Source organism: Vigna unguiculata, chromosome 8, assembly GCF_004118075.2.
Source record: "Vigna unguiculata cultivar IT97K-499-35 chromosome 8, ASM411807v1, whole genome shotgun sequence".
In the NCBI taxonomy this organism is placed as follows: Eukaryota; Viridiplantae; Streptophyta; class Magnoliopsida; order Fabales; family Fabaceae; genus Vigna; species Vigna unguiculata.
The window spans coordinates 32941082-32961731 of NC_040286.1; positions in this window are offsets into that span (position 1 = coordinate 32941082).

The window sequence follows — 20650 nt, forward strand, 5'->3', positions numbered from 1 at the left end:
ATTTGCGCTGATTTGCAGGTAAAGATGAAGTTGTTTGGATTAAAGAAAAGATGATATAATTTAAGTGGATATGAGTAAAAAGTTTATGAAAGTTTGTGTTTGACGTAATAAATTATAATCTTTAATAAAATAAATTATATGATTACCATTTCATCCTTCAATGTAAATAGAAGAAATGATTTATAATATATATGGTTTAATTTTAACTCCATATTTATTTAAATATATTTTAATTTATAGAATTAATTTATTTACAAAAGATATTTATTTGAATATTATTATTATTATTATTATATAATACTAATTATTATAATAATTAAAATTAAAATTATATATAATAATATACAATGTTATTAATATCTATATAATTAAATATAAGTAAATTAAATTATTAAAAAAGAGGGATAATAAAGTAATTTTAATACGATGATCTGACTTTTCCTGTACATCTCTTCATTTTAGAGAATGTCAAATTTTGTAATTCACCTGCAAATCCGCACTCTCAAATCAGTGCAAACAAGCAGATCCAAACATATTTTCAAGTTACTCTCCATCCGCATGAACAGTACTCATGCGGATCTAAACACAACATTAATGTACAATTAGCTTTAATACTATTTCATATTAAATAGATATGTTTGAATGAAATTGTTATAAATTTTAATATTTTAAGTTTTTTTGGAAGTCACACATAAATTAAAAATAAGTCAAATTCATATTATATAAGTGAATAAAACTTTATTTTTGAAATTAATTTTCTAAAGTTAAATTAGACTTAAATGATGTTGATTATTGCATAATATTATTATTATTATTGAGTCGTCGAGTTTTGAGATCATTTTGTCTTTATGTATATATTCCACAACCACGACAGAGGGACCACAACAACTCCTTATCCTTTTTCTTAACATCGCAGCTTTATTCATAAGACTAAATTTGAGTGATTACAATGTACCTGCTTAAAATGGGAAAAACCTGTGTTCCAACAAAACCGCATATCTTCCAAATTCTTACCTCATCTTTTCTTCTGTCTCTTCTGTTCCCCTACCAATTCTGGTTTCATCAATGTTTTTTGGGTTGCCCACTCACAACCCATTTTTTTTCCACCCTCACAACACATGTAATCACGCATATGTCACCCTTCTCATCTTTTTCTTATTCACCATGCTTTTCATGTCACAAAACAAATCAAGGATTCAAAATTTATAAATATTTTCCTTTCCAAACACAACATATTTAAAATTTAAGATTATCTTTTATCATGGTTAATTTAACAGGTGATCGATTGCACTTTTATAAGTTTTTTAGAAGAGGTTTAACTTGAGGTTTGACATTAAATACGTTTTTCAACTAACATTAAAACTGAAATATGTAAAACGGTATAAACAATTTAAATGATATCATGAAACGTGTTTAAAATGTCAATTAAATTTAATAAAATTTGGTTAAAGATACTAAATTCATATATTTCTAAAGTTGAAAGACTAAATTGTATCAAAATTTCAAAGAAAAACTAATTTCAAAATTAAGAAACCAAAGACATATTTCACTCTAAAAAAAACTTAAGATAATAAATTTATAAATTTTTATCTCTATAAAATACTTAACTTTCTTATTCACACAAAGAGAACCTTAGATTCACTTCAATTTTCAGTAATCTCTTTCTCTTACTTCATTCAACACAACTAAAACAAAAGTTGTTGTCGATATCATGTATGTTTTGTATATTATATATGAATAATTCTGGTAATAAACGCATATATAGTGTCTTATCTTTCTGTCGTAATCAAATTGCATTATGAATTTGAGGGTATGGTTGGATGTTTTGTTGAGTAGCTAAGTGCATGTTGCAGACCAAATCTAACACATAAAAACACATAAAGTTGGGTTATGAGATTATCGAGTGTTGAAATGAATTAACAATCCAACATATCCTTTCAGTGCATTGCATTCGTTAGCCAGCCTTCAAAGACTGTAAGTATCTTTGTTTTGTGCTTTTGACCTAATTATTATATAAACAAAGGTGGCAAACCAAGAGCACAATTTCCATTAGATGACAAAAAAAAGTTGTGTTCATGGATACCCAAAATACAATTTCTATCCATACACGTTACTTTATAATATTCCATTATTCACTAAAGTTTTTTTTTCTTCTCTTTTTTAATATATATATACTAGAAATTTGCTCCCTTCACCAACTATTCTAGAATAAGTGGTGTAAGATTAATTTTCTTTAAATATTTGTATGCGGGTATTTACTTTCTTAAATGTTTGCAGTTAGTAGTTAGAAAGGTTTTTATTTATAGATTACTGAGTAGTGTCGTCTTATTAAAGTATAAAATAAACTAATAAATAGTTAATACGAAAATAACTTGATTAACTTGCATGGATGATATTATGAGAAAAAAATCATTGGTTTATCCTTTAGAACCTTTTTAGGAATACCAGTTAAAGTTTTCATTAAATTTAATATACAAAAAGTTAATCGAGATGTCAGAGTCTTTAGGATGCCTAACATGAATTTAAAAAAAAAAAAATCATAAATGAGATACACCGTTATATATCGAACTTTTAACAACAATTAAAATACTTTTTCAACAACAATTCCAGAACTGTTGCTAATATAGGCATCTTAAACAAAATTGAGGTTTCCATGACAATTTATAATTGTTGTTGTATCACTATATACGTTGACAAGCCAAATTATAACCATCGTCATATGTGTAATACATAATAATAACTTTATTTGCAATTATTGTATACTTTGTAACTTTTTTTCTTACATTTAAGGGTTATTTTTACAACATGCCATTGAAAGTCACATATGGTGACTATCTTGAGATGAGAATTATTGTTGTATGTATAATTTATTTTAATGTTAGTTTCATTTTATGGTGTGTTCAACAAAATATCAAACAAATAATTTCAAACACAGTTTATTGCATATTTATTGTACTTCAAGCCACACCACAAAAAAATTATAAACAAATTATTTGATGCCATTTTGAATTGATATATAATTTAGGTAATGACTTAATTAAGGTTCATAATTAGCTTAAATGAATATATAAATTGTTACAAAGTATAATTAAAAAATTAAGCACGGTTGAAAATTTTGTAAGCATTAAGTACTATAGAAAGTGCATAACTAAAGTTTTATAAGTATTTGCATGATATTTTAACCATGTGATTTAGACACAGTTCAATGTTTATGAGTCTAATGGTTGTGACCCATTAAAGCCCTAGAACAATTTACATAAGTTAATACAAGTTTATAAACTGGAAACAATTAATGTTTAGATGTATCGATCAGTCAATTAAAATGTATTACTTTATTCCAACCACTATCAACTTCGGTTTGGGTAACAATTGTACATAGTCTAGCCTCATATTTATTTACTACATTTCAACTTAAAATAAATATAATAAATCAACTAATTAATATATAAGCGAACAACATGACTAAAATACTTTTAATCACACTAACGTAAGTTTATGATCTTGCACTTGATATACTATTCAACATGTTATATTCAAAATAGACGTTAAAAAAATGAAAACATTAGTTATGATGCCTCACATTGTGTTATATTGATGTAACAGATGCAAGAGATATAGGAAAAAAATATGTTTTTGTCCGTGAAATATTGCATTTGAAATTAGAAATAGTTTTTTTTATCGATATTTGTACTTTTTAAAAACAATGATTTTGATTCCTATTTTTTCAACAATATTAAAGTTTTTTCTAGGTAATAAACAATATGTCACTTGTTATTTAAATTTTATATAAAAAGAAAAATTTTGTGATGACTTAATCCACACTTTACACTATTAATTAAAATAAAATAAAATAAAGGTTAAATATGTTTTTGGTCTCTTAACTTTAAGTAAATTTTGGAATTAGTCCATTTTGAAACTTTGGACCAATTTAGTCTTTCATATTTCGAAATAGGTTGATTTAGTCATTTTAATCAAATTTTGTTAAGTTTATTTGACATTTCATAATAGTATTTAACTTAACATTAAAGCAAAAATGTGTCAAACAATATAAATAATTCAAATACAATCCTCAAATGCATACGAAACATGAAATAAACCTAATAAAATTTGATTAAAATGACTAATCCACGTATTTCGAAATATGGAGGACTAAATTATCCAAAGTTTCAAAATGGATTAATTATAAAATTCATTAAAAATTAAGGGACCAAAAATATAATTAACCCTAAAATAAAAGACCCAACGTATAAAATTTTCACAAATATGAAAGTGCTGAAAGTGTAATTGTGAAATGAGTTTTAGCATCTATTAATTATGAAACTTTTGTATTAGAAAAAAAAAAACTGTAATTGTTAAATGAGTTTTAGCATGTATTAATTAATATGGAGTAGACAACGATGTGTTCTAATGAAAAAGGTGGTGAGAAATTAGGGAGAAAGGGAGTTGAATTTGGAAAGCTAGGAAGGTGCATGCAGCAATTACTACAACAGTGTCGAAGTGAAGTGAATGATGTTACAACCATGTTGAGATCATAAAATCAACAACGTGGAATTCTCTCCCCCTGGTCTTCTAACGTTCCATATGTCCTCGTGTTTTTTACTCAACCTTTTTCCATGTTTTTGATTGTCATAAATAATGCTCCATCAACATAGAAAATTACTAAATAATGATAATAATAAAAATAAAAATAAATATTTATCATCCATCACTTTCTTGCATTAATGCGATGCCGACATGAGTGGAGATGAAGATAACTGGGCACTTGGAGTTGAGAATGAGACAGAGAGATTAATTCTCCATTTCCAGAATTATCTTTTCTTCTTCTGCACCAATCAATGTTGGGAAGACTTTTTATGTTCTCACATTTTGCCTAATTCTACTTCCACGTTTTCAATGCGTCAAAATAACATTCATCAAATGTGACTATAGAGCAGTACTATAATTCCACAACACCAACAACTCATACATTCAATCTTTGGCAGCTTTCATGAGTTTAGGTGTCATCATTTGATTAATCTCTATTTCTTTTACAAGAGGGAAACTTTAATTTCTTGTGCCCCACACTTATCCCCACAAAGTTTAAATTTGAAATGAATTCAACCATTGAAAATTTAGATTATAATTATGATGATATGGGAGGAAAGTAATATTACTTTTTATGTAATAAATGGAGTTTCACAATAAACTATAATATAATATTTGATGACAAAAATATTTTGTATGACTTTTATGTGCAAGAATGAAATAGGTAATTAGTTTATTTTAAGAAAAAAACACAACTTTAAAGTAATATTTAACTGATAAAGAATTATATAGAAGTACATGGTTTCATAATTGTAATTTTGTCCGGAGAAAACTTATGTAAAATATATGCTTTAGTTTAAATGGCATCATGTTAGATGTAAAAAGATATTCCACTTATAAAACGTCTCTCACCTTGTTAAAATGAGGGACCAGTCGACACTTAAAATGTATGTTTATTTTAAGTGGGTGTATATTTTTTAAATAAGTCTTCATTAATAAAAATAAATAAATGAATACAAGTTATGAAAGATTGAATTAAATTCTTGATAAAAATTACACTTCACAAATATAAACAAAATATAAACAACTATACCTATTATGAAAAAGAAATCAAATCTAAATAAATAAATAAAGATAAAATACTAAATCATTTAGACTCTTTTCTATGTATAAAAGTGAAATTTAACAATTTATATAACAATGATTTTCATCATAAAAAATATGAAATTTTTTGAACAATATATACTTACAAAAATATAAACATCAGCAATATTTTTCTCTATAAAACTTACGGGAATTACTCATTGATTTAAGAAATCACGACAAAAAATAATTAAAACCACTCACTAATCGAAACTTTCAAAAATGGTCTTTCAAACATATTCTAAAACATAAATGAAATGAGATATAATTATTATTCATAATATGGATTGTCTTATTTATGCAAAAATTAAAATAATTAATTAAGATTATAGACCAACGTGTGCAAGGTGACGACGAAATTAAATATCCATTACTTACATTTTTTTTTCTCACTACCAACCATCCCCGCTTGACCCATGTGTCCCATTTTCATCCTTAAATACACCCCTACTTGTTATTACTAATTCCCCGTTATAATTTTAATTCATGATACATTGTCTCACGTCAATATCAATTAAAACAGGGTCAAGTTTCATCTGATTCTTGACCCAACAAAATGTTGGGTATGAGAGTAATAGTATAACTACTCACAACTAAAATAAAAGATGAAAATAAAGGAACAAAAATAGATAATAGGCAATGAATATAATTTACTTAAGAAAAAGAAAATTACATACCATTCTATCTAATCTCAAGGAGAAAATAATGACAACTTCTCTCTTGGAATTAGGAAAAACTAATACAAGAAGAACCTTAAAGGAGAAACTAACCTTCTCTTTTAGGGGAGAAACTACTATTCTCTCTTAATTCTTCTCTCAAGCCAAATAAAACAAAAGGAAGAAGATGAGAGAGACTTTGGGATGATTTCCTAAGGAAACACTGGGCTCCTTTTATAACATTAAAAGTAAGTTCCCATCAATGGTCTAAACACCCATTCTGTTGTAACCGATACTTATGAAGGAATCAAATCTCTGGTACGAACACCTGAGCTCTCTTTAAACCGTACTAAGATTTGTTCAACCATGTAAACCAAGTTTACTTGTTCTTTAACGCCTTCTGGTTGGAGTATCATTTCATTTCTGCTTAACAATAACCTTGTGGGTAGTGGGACCCACAGGTGGTACCCCTTCACATTGTTAGCATAGCCAAAGCACTTAATTTTTCCCAGTTTCAAGCTCTACTCGTGCTTTGGATTCCTTGAACTGGTAATAACACATTTGACTTTCTCTTGATGTAGTACACCCACAATATCCTGGAGTAAACTTTGATTCTCCTAGTGGTAACTCTGGTGATTCCTTTACATCAGAATAAATAAAGTCTTCTTGTGTTTTCCTTTTTCCTGGTAGTCAAGCTAGCAATCTGCGATCTATGACTATGTTTGTTGGCTTACCACACAGTGCTCGCGTAGAGATAAAACAATCTTCTTGAGTCCGAGTAAGAGATTACATTCATGGATTTGCAAACTTCGCTCTGACTTATACCCAAGTTTACGATGTCACATCAACATTGCTTCTTCTTGACTTGTCGATGGAACCATTGCATTAGCTCCCTGCAACGTATCTCCCAAAAGCACATACACATCTGCCATGATCTTTTGCGCTTTCATGACTTACCAGATCTCTCCTCTTCTTCACAGAATATCTTCGTCCTCCGAGGTATTTGCCATACAACCTTGTGAGGTTGATGCCTCAAAGTTCTTTCCTCCATTCTTCAAATGCCAACAATCTTTCTTCACATGCCCTATTTTGCCACAATGGTAGCATTTGAGATGCTTCTTACTTTGACATCTATCATGAGACTGACTCCCACTAGATCCACGTTCTGTTGATCTACCTCTTGTCATCACCAAAGCTTCTATTTGCCTTACACTTTTCACCATATCCTCTTTGTTCTTTCGCCTGGATTCTTCTTCACGTTCATTTTCAATTATGTTGAAATCTGCCGCTCGTACAGGCGTGTGAGAGTATCCCAAATATCCTTCGATGTAGTCTTCTCCGCAATGCTAGTACTGTCTATTGGAACAATGGAGGCAGATCGTGAACCAATGCACCAGGTAATTCCCAGGAAAGAGAGGTGGGTCACTAATGGACACGCTTAAGTACCAAGTCTTTCTTAGCCAGAACTTTCCTAAACATGCACTTTCACACTACCACACTTTATCCACTATCACAACACTATTCTAATGACAATAGCAGCAAAATACTATCACAATACTATTCTCTTTTAATTCTTCTCTCAAGCCAAATAAAACAAAAGGAATAAGATGGTAGAGACTTTGGGATGATTTCCTAAGTCTCAAGCCAAATAAAACAAAATGAATAAGATGAGAGAGACTTTGGGATGATTTCCTAAGGAAACACTGAGCTCCTTTTATAACATTAAAAGTAAGCCCCAAAGTAAGTTCTCATCAATGTGGGACTTCTTTTCTCACACAAAATTAGTATAGTTATCAAATTTGCACGATTATAATTACTTTCACTTAGGAGTTAAGTATAACAACCCAAATAATAATTATGATTATAATTTGCTCAAGTACCAATTTAGATTATGGATACCTTTTTTTTTTTAATTCATATATCGACTAAAAATGAAGTCAATTTAAAAGATATAATTGAGTACAATCATCATTTTATAAACCAGTTTTGTGAGGTTGACTTCGACTTATAAAATCCATTTTTTTTAATACAAAACACACCAATTTAAATGATGCTAAGTGTCTTCAAAAAAGAAGGAAAATGTTATTATGACTCTTAATTTTTTTACTCTCTGACATGACTTAATGTAGGTCATTAATTAATGTACTACCATATTTTTTTTTAACGAATCAATAGCTCACACTAAATTATGTTGGAAAATAAAGAATGAAAGTCTAAAGATAGAGATATCATTTTTCAAAAAAGAAATAGTACGTATATGAATAAATTAACACCAAACACCACTTTATTGTCTTTATCTATATATGCTTAACTTCACCTTTTAAAATTGTTTAAGTATATATATATTAAGTAATTTTAAATTTAGGTGCGAGACATATAATTATGTTATATGTTTATAAAGTATTATTCAATTTAAAAAAGAAACATTTGCAGTAATAATTTATTGTCGTTATATAAAAAGACAGATTAAAATGTTGAAGGGACAAAATTATTGAGCTTAACATATCTTTTAGGAGAGTTGAAAAAATATAGCACTATTAAATGTTGGTTGAGCTGTGTCGAGAAGTTATTAGCTTGTGTCAAATCGAAAATAGACTAAAAATTAAAGTCACAATCGTTAAGCTGTTAACAAGAAGAACAAAATTTTGTTATAGTATTTTGTGCAGAGACCATGATTCCATTATTTAATGATATACATAAGAGGCTACGTTCATCTCCCCGTAGAAAAACAAAAAAATGCTGCTGATACGTAACAACACTCACTAACACCTCTTTTGTGCTCACTGTTGTTAATACAAGACAATTGCATCATGCAACAAATTTATCACATAAATGCATGCATTTGGAGGGTGTGCATGCGTGCTTCATCTTATCTTTTTATCTTCTTGTCATTATACGACCAAATATGTTTCTTCCTGAGAAGACATCATGTGCACCAAAAAATAATAGTTTTAGAAAAATGCAGCCATTTTTGAGACTTTGGTTTTGAACTCTTCCCTGCAGTTGCTGCAATTGTGACACTAAATGACCAAGTTCAACTAACGTATTCATCATCACTACGAACCATAGAAAATGGCCATAGCATATTGTAGGTGGGAATCCTCGCCAAACATAGACGCATGCAGGAATATTATTCTATATATATATATATGTATGTATGTACTGCAGTTGACTGCAGAAAAGAACTCAACAACACCATGATCTTCACAACTACTACCACAAAAAAGGAGAGGAAGCCAACAACCTTTTCTTTTCTTCTGATATATTGGTGATGTTCTTTCTGATGTTTATCGTAACCACCACACTCAGATAAGCCTACACGCTTTTCTTTCTAACAAAACGTCACTGCTTGCGGTTCTTCTTGTAAATAAAACAGGCGAAGCTATGAAACAGTATATATAGAAGGTAGTAAAAACGAAAAAGAAACCATTTTACCCTAATAACTTGTAGTTCTTGAGTTCTTGCTGCTCTTGGAAACAGAATTTCAAATTGTTATTTAAACTGTAATACTTCTGAGTCGTGTAAGAATTTTACAACAAAAAAGATTTCACACTATGTTGAGACTGACTGCATATAGAGTTTGGATACGAAGAGAATTTTGGAATGAGAAGAAATCCATTGCCAAATTATGGATAATCATTAAAGATATTAAAAAAACAAATAAAATAAATATATTTGAAAAGTAATAATATATATATATATATATATATATATATATGTGTGTGTGTATGTGTGTTTGTTTAACCTGCAGCTATGTAAATTTCAATAACTAATATATTTGTAGAATGTCTTTACTAAGAAAGTAACTGGGTAATTTTTTTCAACTTAAAAATAATCGAATAACTCATTAAATGTTGACTTTACAAAACTATTTAATCTTTTATATTATTTAAATTTAAAAGAAAGGCAGGCGAATTGACATGCAAGACATATACTTACTTTATTCTTTTTCGTGAGATGTTTTGCACTGTTAATCAATTATTAAAATATTATGTTTAGCATGCTTTTGTAAATAATTATAATAAAAATACAATAAATTTATGTTATTGGTAATTAGATAACAGTGTGAATACATAGGCTACTTTATTACATTGACATCACTAAACTTTTAGTAACCAATTTTAATAAAAGAGTAAAATTTGATTTTGTCGATTATTGCAATATTTATTTAATACTTATTGTGTTTGTTTGTTCCTTTGTGACGATTTCGGCTAATGGTGTCATCACTTCATTATTTTACAATAGTTGAATTATTGGGAGGGCCAATGTGCACTTGTGAATATGAGAAAGAAAAATTGGGAACTAGAGTTGTTGAATATAGAGGATACATATAATAATTGGAAATACATATTTTTTTATTGTTGAAACTAATTCCTTGTGTCATCTCCACTTTTGTAATTGCATTCACATATTCTTCTTCCCTTGTATAGTTTTAAGGCATATTATAGTGGTTGGTTCATGGGTGGAAAGGAGGACACTAATGAAATATTATGGATAAAATGGAGCACTGCGTGCTTGGAAAAAGAATATATTGTGGCTTAGGCATTAAAATCAACAAGATACTAATAAGAATGTGGCAATGACGTATGTTGCAAGCAAAATGAATTCTTTGACTTAAGTGTTTCAACCAAAGTATAGATCAATACAAAAGATATTTTATGTGAGATCGAACTATGTTATATTAGTGTTGTATTTTTTATATCAATTTCTCTTTAAGATTTATTACTAATTGAATCAATAATTTTGAAAGATTTTCGAATAAATGTCAATGGTTTCACTTAGTTTAAAAGTCGAGGTCAAAAGTACTTTAAATACCTCTTTCCCTCTCAATAGATTTAACTATTTATATCATAACAAAATCCAAAGTATTTATTAAGTTTAACCAAAATTAATAAAATTAAGTTATATTTTGAAAAAAGTTATAGAAAAAACTAGAATCCAAGGTTAAAAATATTTTAAATGTTTGTTTGCTTTCTTTCTCTAAATTCTAATGAAACCTATTCTTTTATACACCAATAAAATTTATAGTACACCATTGAATGAAATTGCACAAAGTACAAGTATTAAATTAATAATAATTAAAATGTAACATAAATATTTAATCTTTTGAACTTTAATATATGTTGGATGGTGATAAATAAGATTCATAATAATAACATTATTTATTTTATTACAGTAAATTAAATGTCTTTATTCAAGTGTGGTGATGAAATTACACTTATAATAATGAGTTAGAAAATAAAAATAATTATATAAAAAACATCAAAACAATATTTTACGTGATGAAAATAAACAACAAATAAAAATATTAAAAAGAATTAAAAAGAAGTAAAAATAATCAAATGTGTCATAGAAACAATTTGATACATCATTCAATGAGATCACACAAAGGAAATTTAATGTATAATTGAGGACATGATAAGTGAAAGTACCTTGAAAATCTAAGAAAAACTTTTCAAATATCAAATTTGTCGTACTATTGAAGGTCAATGAAAATTATTTAGCAAAAATAATTTTTTTTCAAATGAAACAACACTTAAGGATCAAAGAGCATAAAAAGAATAAGTTTATGCTATTGGACACTTGAAATTGAGAGTCAACAATTTTGTTGTGAAAAAAAGACAATAGATAAAGGTATTAAAAAGGAGTAAAATTATTCAAATGTAAGACATAAAAACTATTTGATTCACTGTAATTGATAATATACCATATGAACATAATAGTTATAATAAGAGAAAAAATACTTTTGAGATTTTGGTGAATTTCATAGATATAAAACAAGTCAAAAAAATAGAAGAGAGAGGAAAAAATATGTAGCAAATAAAAAGAATGGTTATAAAACTAAAGACTAAATACGTTTTTGTTTTGGAGTGTACACTATTTATGTGTTAATGTGAGGACAAATTTGTACAGCTTAATCATATATTAATCTTTAATGAATCCATAATCTAATTCGTGATAAAAAAATGTGGAAGTGTACTTGAGTTTGACGTGAGTATGAGATATTACAATCCAACTGTAGAGGGTCTTAGACACAACTTTTGTTATCTCTCCTAATGGAGATGAAGAGAAAACAAAAACCATAACAGAGTACGTAATGTTATTTACCCTACAAATGGGGATCATAATGTTGAGAATATTACTTAATATCTTTTTTATTTAAATTAGTTTTTAGAAAATATTTCAGTTTTAGAGATATGTGTCAGTTTTAGAAATTTGTTATTATTTTAGATTAGGAGTGAGATATTCTAAATATTTTATATTTGATATTTGTTATATTTTGCTCTATATATAGAGTATATCAATAAAATACAAAAACATGTTCCTCCGTATAACATATCACATATATCTCTCATATCTCTCATATTTCCAAAAGCCCTAAAAATCCCAACACATAACTCATTTTATACCGGTGGTAAGTCACATTCCATATTTTAATAATTTCAATTCGACTTCTCATCATATCATAATATTACTTTAGGGTATCTACTTAATATTAATGTATCGGTTTATAATTTTAACTAACCAGACAATAACTCTAACACATTTACATAATATATGTGACCAAAAAATTCTAAAATAGCAAACAAATTGTGAGACTTTAGTAATTTTAACAGAACGAGATGAGTACCAAACGAGACATTGGAAGGAGAACAGGATAGGTATATGTACATTCACATCTTCGTTCTCGTATCTAATTTTAAAAATTGAATATTACTCGTACTCAATTAATATGAAGATTCTCTATTAAAATAGAAATAAATTCAAATAATATTCATAAAAACAGATTTATTTGTCATCCCTTCTTATTTGTTTATAAATGATCATATACATGCTAATGTGAATAATTTCATCGGGCAACTAGCCTCATGAGTTTGTGCTTCGTTAAATACAAGTGCAAATGCTACCTTAATGTTTCGAAATGAGTTGCACCCTTTTACATGAATTATAATATTGGGTTTATCTATTGCAAAAAATAAGTGACAACAACTTTATGCATGGTATGTTCAAAATCATGGTTCAACGTTAAAAATGTAAAAAACAACTTGAAAGAATTTTCCAAGAAATTCAATAAAAACACAATACTAATAACAAAAGACCAATTCATAGAAAAAAATTATATTATTTCTAAGTCAAAATTTTAAAATAATGAATTATGAATTATTTTCTTTCGGCACTCTCATTTCCATTTAATCTAAAACTTAAATTTTAATATACATAATTTTTTTTCATTCATTCCACCAGGTTTGTGTCGGTTCTCAAGTGAGTATTCACCAAAGTCTCACTAATCGGGTAATATGAAAAAGAAAGCACCAAACAAGTATTATGAAAATAAAGAGTTGTTTATGAAATTGTCATTCCAATTCAATATGTCTCTTGGGTGTTTTGGGGGTTTTGAGAATTGTGTGTCATTAGAAGTTTTGTAATTTTTGCCAGAAAAATTGTACTATAAAGAGTTTGTAATATTGGTCCATAAAAAATTGCACTATGAAGTGTTTGCAATTTTGGTCCATAAAAAATTGTATTTTAAAGTGTTTGTAATTTTGGTCCACAAAGAATTGCATCTTGAATGATAATACTTTTTTATTGAATAAAAATATCGAGATGTCAAATCTCGTTAAATTTTATATTTGTTTTTATTTATATTTTATTTTTCTGCTATTATTTGTATTTGAGCTTCCCCTTGAAAATATTTTTTCTTAATGCGTATTTTTTCAACAGTTTGGATTAGGTAATACATTTTTTCTGTATCTAGTGTAAGAGTAGAACTTGTCGCCTATAATAAAATTAGAATAAGATTATCTGCATTAAAGAAAGGACTTAGTTTAGATAAAAAAAAAAAAAAACATGAATGGTGAAACTGAGCACTCAAACATGGTTAGCACCTACATGAATGAACCGAAAATTATTGTTAAGCTAATAGTAATTGGTAAATTATTGTGGTTGGTTGTGGTGGCCATTTTTTTTTTTTTTGACGTATGGCGTCAGCAAGAGTCGTTGGTTTGTTTATTAACTCATAAGAATATTATTATGAATAATATTAATAGAGCAATTTGATGGTCGTCAAGATGACATAGGCAGAAGGTGCGTGAATTATTTACCGGCCAACGCTTTGTTTTATGTCACAGATTCCACACTCCATGTCATTCGCCAACTGGCCATTTCTATTTAACCACGTTATCAATTCACAACCTTTTTTTTAATGCTACCTTCTATTTTTAATATTTCTTATTTTAAAAAATCTTTCAATGATTTCAATTATAAAAAAACACTATTATATTTCATCAAGCACTCAAATTTTCACTCCACATATATCTTATGTCATAAATATCGGAAATAAAACTAGTTAAAGTTAAGGTAAAATAAATTTATAGTTTAAGCTAATAAGATTTTAAAATACGCAAGGAGTCTATTTACGAAATTTATGCATTGATATTAATAGTATACTTTTTATGTACAGAAGAACAATAATAAATATTAATTAGAAGCAATAACCATTGATACTTTTTTTTTTAAATATAAGTGGTGCAAAATCAAAATTAATTTTAATTGTTGGTCTTCAAAGTTGATAAAATATCAAGCTATATTGGAGAGATAAACAATTTATCTATAAGGTAGAATGAAAGGTAGATGTAGAAAATACACTAGAGAGATAAACATTTATAATGTAGAATGAAAGATATACGTAGAAAACATATATCAATGTAAATTTCAATTTACAACCTATTTTAATTTATTTTCGATACACAGAAGTGCAAATATATATATATATATATATATATATATATATATATATATATATATATATATTAAGTTTTATAGTTTAATATATCGTAAGATTGTATTATTTGTGTTTGATTACTTTACTTTAGTATAAAGTATAAAAGAGAATTTATTCTTTTCAAATTATGATGGTATTGTTAGGTTTACAGATTTAACGAGATACGCTTACTTGAAACTCTTTTTAGGAAGATTTTCGATGACTTGTCTGAGTCAGTTTTAACCATTGATTCTGATACCACAAGTTAGATTTACATAAGAGAAAATAACTGACACCAACCTAAACTCAATCACATAAGACATTGATATCACTTTCATTCCAAAACTTAAATCAATAAATTTATGGATTTTTATTTTTATATAATATTCTACTTTTATATTTAACTAATATTTAACTAAGTAATATATATATATATATATATATATATATTAAAAAAACAACTTTTTTTATTGATATTTTGATGACAGATGATTTAAATATGGAGAATAAATAAAGGTAAAGTGTTAAAAGGGAAAAGATTGAGAAGGATCGGAGTGAGTAGAAGACAGAAAGAGTGGTTTGCACTGTCACAGACCTGGCAACTGTCAAGTTCAGTGTCACACATAGAACCCAGAGAAGCTACATGGTTGGCCCTGAACTGTGAGCCACGTGGCGGATCCATAGATACATAATACATTGTAATGAAAAAATGTTGAACTTGGACACAGTGGCAGAAATCCTCTTCATCGCCAGAGTCATACAATTATTTATATATTCCGACACTATCTGCAGTGAAAGAATTAAGAATAGCACAGTCCAAAATGTTTTTGTTTTAAATATAAAAAATATGGTAATGACAATCGTAATGATTAATAGTATGATATTGCGGAAACCGACAAATCAGAAATGGCGGTTGCAGAGATTAACAGTTCAAGATTAGCTAAACAGTTGAGATTCTAAGGAGCCGACCTTTTGGGATTTGAGGAATCAGACCACACTTACACAACGCAAATAGTCGGCGCTCCTCCTCAGCTTCAATACTATTATTAACATTTTAGATTCCATTTTACTCTTATACTAATTATTTCCCAAACGTATCAAATACGATTCTAATCTTTTCTTTTTATCAGTATAACAACATCAACTGGAGGTCAACTTCAGTTTTATCATGTCTTATATGTTCTCATTTATGTTTTTTATTTAATGTTATATGATCACATCAAATAAGAACAAAATTTAATTTTTATAAAAATGTAAAATATTAAAAAATAAAAAGAAGTAAAATAATTTAATATAATATTTAAAAAATATACTTCAATTGTAAATTTGATAAACTTAAGAAAACACTTCAAAAAGCTAAATCTATGCTGATAGATAATTTTTTTAGTGCTTTCCTACTTATTGAATTTGACTCTAGTTTGTAAAATTTATAAGAACTAAAAACTAGTTAAATTTACATTAAATATATTTACTATTATTAAAAGTGATAAGAAATGTATAACGAAGTTCATATAGTGTGGAATTATTATGTCATACGCAGTTATATATCACATATAAGTTTTGACCACATACTTAAATGGAATCAAAATATGATATTTAGTTTTAAAATCAGTTTCTTATAAAAGAATAATTTTAAAAAGCTTATTTCAAAATATGGTATTTTAATATTTTTTCTAACGAATTGTTTCTTTCTTATTCCATTCTTAAAATAAAAAGTATTGTAACATCAGGTGACAATTTTAATTATTGTCATAGAAGGAGTATTTGTAATTAGAGATGATAAATAAATTTGTCTTATGGATATTGTCTAAATTCGTTCATGTTTTGATGGTTTTTTTGTATTTTAGGATCTTTTGACCATAAAATTGTAAAATAGCATTTGTTGGTTTTTTTTTTAAAGTAGATGAAATCGTTATTGGGAAGGACAAGTCCTCCAGGCCAATTCCGTTTTTTGTTCTTAAAAGTAATGTCGTTGCATCTGAGAACGACTTCTATTAAATAGAAGAGTGAAGTCGTCCTGTAACATGACGACTTCACATTTCATTTTTTTTTAACTTTTCAGTTTTAATTATTTGTTCTTTTTTTATTTGTATTTTTTCATTATTTTATTTTTTAAATATTTCAGATTTTTTTTTTAATTTAACGGTTTTGCTTATTTTTTTTATTTTTCAGTTTTGATTAATTTTTTTTATAATTTTTCAGTTTTAGTTATTTGTCTTTTTTTAACTTATCAATTATCAATATTTTTTGAATTTATAATTATTTTTTTTCAAATTTTGTTAGATATAAAAATTATATTGATTGTATTTGTAATTATTTTTATTCCTAAAATAAATTAACTTAATAAAATAGATTAGATAATATAAAATTACATAATAAATAACAAATAATTAAAATTGAAAAACTGAAAAGTTAAAAAATTGAAAAAGTGAAGTCATGTGTGAGGACTACTTCACTTTTTCCATTCAAAGAAACCGTTCATCCGCATGACAACATGACATTTAAAAAAAAAAAAAGAAACCGGTTAGGGAGATAACGACTTTACCTCTAATGTTATTATCATCCCTGACGACTTGACCTATTTTGACAAAAAAAAAAAGAGTAACGAATTCATTTATACAAATTCGAATTTCAATAGACCCTAAACTACAAAAAAGCCCGTTTTGATAGAAAATTCTTCTATTATTTTAAAAAAAATCATTAGAATTTAAAAAGTTTAAGTAATTAAATATTTAAAATATTTCTTAATTTGAATATTTATTTTCTTTTGATATTTTTTTAAAAATATTTTTTAATTTATCACTTAGGTTTTATCGATGTTTGCAAATTCAATTAATGTTTTGGTTCTCGTAAGATTTTATTTGGTATTCTAATTTGAAATATATATAATTATAAGGTAGTTTTTTTCTAAATATTTAATATTGAAGAAATAAAAGTTATTTTAATATTAAATATTTAATAATATTATGTTTCCTTTACCATAATTTATTATTATTTTATTATAATTAATTAATTGATATTGAAATAGTAAGAAAATAGATATGTGTATAGATACAAGCATAAATTCATTACTTGATGCGGATGGAGATGAAGATAAAGATGAACGACAATCAAGAAAAAATGTGAATATAACTTTGTTGATTTTCTCTAAAACCAATTATAGTGATGCGAGAATGTTAAGAATGAGTTCCCAAAATTTGAATGAAGAAAGTTTCAAATATTAAATTAGGTTCCACTTTTAATATTAGATATTTTTTAAATTTAAAATATAAAAATAAAATTAAAACAGTAACCGTCAAGGATAACATTAAAAATAAAAAGTGTGTATACCGAAAAGAAATTGTATTTTTTTATATATAGTTATAGATATTTAAAAAATTAAATATAAACAACTTTATAATTTTATTATAAATAGCCTTTATTTATTTGGTAGGCAATTTTGTAATTAAAAAAGTATTTAAGTTAAAAAAAATGGTTAAATTGAAAAGAAATTAAATTTTTAAAAAATTATCTATAAAATTGTTAAAATAATTATTTTAATTTAAAACAAATAATATAAAGGATAAAATTAAATATTAAATGTGAACAATAAAAAATATCCCTATTTATTTATATAGGTATAGATAAGTATAAACTATAATAAATAAATTAGTTGTAATAAGAAAAGTAGAAATTTTGGACAATGAGAGAAATACCAATATGGACGGTTTAAACACAAGTTAAAAAAAATACTAGTAAATCTTAATTTAATATTAAGTTTGAGTTATTACTTTTAAGCATAGTTAAATTAACGTAATAACCAATGGTATTAAAGGGAAATAAAATATCATTCACCCTGATTAAAGAAACTTAACTCTATTTAAGGAATAATCAATGGTAAACAAGGGACTTTATTGAAAGAATGCCTTAACTGGGACCATAATTAAAAAAAAAAAAAACATTTGTTGTTATACGATTTTTTCTCCCTACACTAATCTCTTTTACTAAGAATATCTTGTGACGTATAAAATTAATTTTAACAAATGCTAGAAACGTGAAGGAAACAACAACTACTTCTCCAATTAAATGGAATCTCCTAATATAAAATCTTAAATAATATTTTGATATTTCTAACTATTTTGAAAGATAATTTTGCAACTTGTACCTTCAAAATTTTCAATGTATTGCATCCTTAATATAATGACAAAATTTATTTTATAACGTTGCTTCGACCATGAAATTTAATGATTTTTTATTTTATTTTATGCACATGAGCATTATTTGGTACTTTATATTAATTTCCTTCTTATAGCGATAAAAAGACCATTATTCGAGTTGGAAACCAACTTTCTATCTAAATTATCAAATTCATTTCATTATTGTATGTATTGGATCCAAAAATTAGTGAAAGCCCAAATATATGTTATATAAAGGTTCCGACTACTAAACATGAAATTCAGATTATGTTGACTCAAATCAAGTTCATTAATTAACAATTGTCATTTTTATTATCTTTTCGTGGGTCAATTAGTTTTCTTAATAACAAAAGATGAAAGTGCATTTATTAAAAAGAAAAAAATTGTTTTGAGATGATACAATGAAATGATGAAAGAGAAAGAAAGAAGAAGAAGAAGAAGACAAATGAGATCAGGTACTGCACGGCATATATTTGCGTTGTGTCCTTGAGGGCAGACCAGCCACCATAGGGTGTGCGATACTCCTGGATTTTAAGAAAAATCTGGGAGATCCATAGTAATCTCCAAATTTCCATCACATCTTTTATTTCTTGGATTTTGGATACTTGTTTTGCTTTTCACTTAACATATCCACCAAAACTTTTTTCTCTTTTCTCTAATCTAATAACGTAATCAACCTTCCCATAATATAATATCCACCACCACACACACTCCCACGTGTCTCTGCCACTACCCTCCAACTGTCAAATTTACTATCCAGGAGAGATAATAAAACGTTTTACAGATGGGAAAAAAGGAGTAAGAAAGTGCTTTTCTGTGTTTCAGAGTCAGAGAGAGAAAGATAAGGGGAGGGTGAATGAGAGATGGAGAAAGAGTTTCAGAAAAAAAAAAGATCTTTATTTTAATTTTGTCCATGGTATCTCAATCATTCATTTTGAATTATATATGTTTCTCCAGAATGAAAAACAAGTTCTGAATCTTGTATAAAAGAAATTCATCACTGAATAGATTGTATTATTAGTGTCTAATAGTATCATCCCCTTGCAATAATTAATGTTGTTTCAATTGATGATTGATTTTTCAAACATGATCATCGACAGTGCCCAGTTATCATTGATTTTTCCAAACTTCTAGTAGCTACTAATTTCCAGTACTGGACTGTGCAAGGGAAGATAATTTCTGCGAGGAAGCAAGTCAGCAAAATCCACAGTTCATATATGAAAAACCGTTACGAATGATTAAGTCAGAAATCTAACTCTCACTTTCCGGTATCTAATTAAGATTGAAAAGGGAAAAAATATTGATTTGTTTGAAGAAATTGAGTTAGGCAAAATAAAATTGTAGCGTCGAGAGTTTTGAATAGAGGTCGCGGCGATTAAGCAATGAGTAGG